Source organism: Saccostrea cucullata, unplaced genomic scaffold (assembly GCF_032062105.1).
Source record: "Saccostrea cucullata isolate Sc308-1 unplaced genomic scaffold, CSIRO_AGI_Scuc_v1 ctg15036, whole genome shotgun sequence".
Taxonomy (NCBI): Eukaryota; Metazoa; Mollusca; class Bivalvia; order Ostreida; family Ostreidae; genus Saccostrea; species Saccostrea cuccullata.
In genome coordinates, this window is record NW_026919706.1 from 1 (window position 1) to 1,897 (window position 1,897).

At 30.3% G+C, this 1,897-nt stretch overlaps 1 long non-coding RNA gene across 1 annotated transcript; it reads left to right on the plus strand.

Annotated features, from left to right (window-relative positions):
• Nucleotides 1-828: 828 nt before the first annotated feature.
• On the plus strand, nucleotides 829-1,472 carry LOC134236211 (uncharacterized). Its single transcript, XR_009985565.1, has 2 exons — nucleotides 829-886; nucleotides 1,385-1,472. It is a non-coding gene; the product is annotated as an uncharacterized LOC134236211 (long non-coding RNA).
• Nucleotides 1,473-1,897: the final 425 nt, after the last annotated feature.

The window sequence follows — 1,897 nt, forward strand, 5'->3', positions numbered from 1 at the left end:
TGTTGGAATGTTTTGAACTTGTAAGTTAATGTGCTCTGTATACATGTACCTGTTAGCTAGGAAGGAAGACAGGGAGTATAAATTCCAATACAAATGGCAAATTATACAATTTATACAACATGCGTATATATACATGTACATATAACTGATTGTTAAAATATGGATTTCCATTTGAGAACGTCATTCTAACTTAGTCTTTTAAGGCATGGACGTGCATGCAGACGTTGTATTTAATATTATCAGCTACACGTTTTTGAAAACATCTAGGAACTGCAACACCTTCTTTGTGATGTGGAAAAATTCTTTTTCAAATAAAAAGTAAAATTGAAACTTAAATATACATTGATTTACTACGAAATGTGGCTTAAAATTGCTGCTGGAAACAAACAAACAAATAATCAATCAATCCATCAATTTCTACGGAATATGGCTGAAATATTAAGCAATCCCCGATACACTATAAGAAAAACATTGAGACTATTCTGCATGTTTAATCTTTCTTAGGATATAAGTATGGAGTGGTTCATTTGGCTGTTTTCCCTTGCACTAGACACACTAATAGGAAACTTATACATCTGAGACTATATATATTTCTGTGCATGTTTAATCGTTTTATGGGGTATACAGATTTTGAGTGTTTGTATTAAGATTTATTTATCATTTTTTTCCCTTGTAACTGATAATATGCTAATATTAAATGGATTATACTTTTGTAACACACTATATATATTACATTTGCAAAAAAATCAATAAAAAATTTTTATGTCGTAGAACAGGATTTTGATCCAATATGTTTGTATTAAGATTCATTTATCAATTTTTTCTCTTTCTTGTAGCTGATAAACACCATAAGAATCCATTAAATGGATAAAGAATTGTGTCGGAGGTAAGTTAGTCACAGAAGCACAAAGATATCTACTGATAGAAAAGATTCAAACCGAACATGTTTGTATGGTTCTTAAAAGAAAAATATGATAGTTTGGTTACATCAGCTCTCGATCAATGCAGTGCCTTTTTTTAACAAAATATCATAATATAATATTATATTACATGTATATATAATATTATGTAATATAATATGTTTATATCGGCCTTTATATAAATCGTCACAATATTTTTTATATGAAAGATATATATTTTAGAAACTGCAGTTTTAAATAACATTGAATATATTATGTCTATGCGAAATTTGGTTTGTATTATGTATATTATTTTACCATTAAATTAAACCAAAAAAATGTAACACAAAAGATGTGGGATTAACAATTGAACTCAAAGTTATTTAAGCACTAAATACATAACCAACAACAAAATTGACAGAAAATAGTTGTCAAAAACTTTTATGTATTTTTTGCTTGATTAAATTAACTACTTTTCCTTCTAGATTAAGTGCGGTCGGCCATTTCCAGTGATGCTGATGGATTCTTCTGTACTAAATATGTAATTGTCTTCAAATAAATATTGCAAACTAACATTATGTCGATGATTATTGACGAATATATATTTATTTAAATGAAAAGGATGACGATATAACATAGTGACTCAAGTAGTGATCTCAATTTAGTACATACATCAACGAGCAGTTGAGAATAGCTAATCCCTGTCCTTTGTTTGCAGTGGATGAAGGAAGAATATGGAGATAACAAAAAGTATACAATTTCAAAGTCCATAAAACAATACAAAATAAGAGCAGAGCAAACACGGACCCCCGAAACATCAGGGGTGGGATCAGGTGCCATGGAGGAGTGAGCATCCCCTGCCGACCGGTCACACCCGCCGTGTGAAATATGAACATAACAAAGCGTAAATTAACTCAAAAGTCAACTAAAAAGTAATGTACTAATCTGAGGCAAAGCAAACAGAAACCTCCAAAAAAACATCGGAGGTGTGATCACAT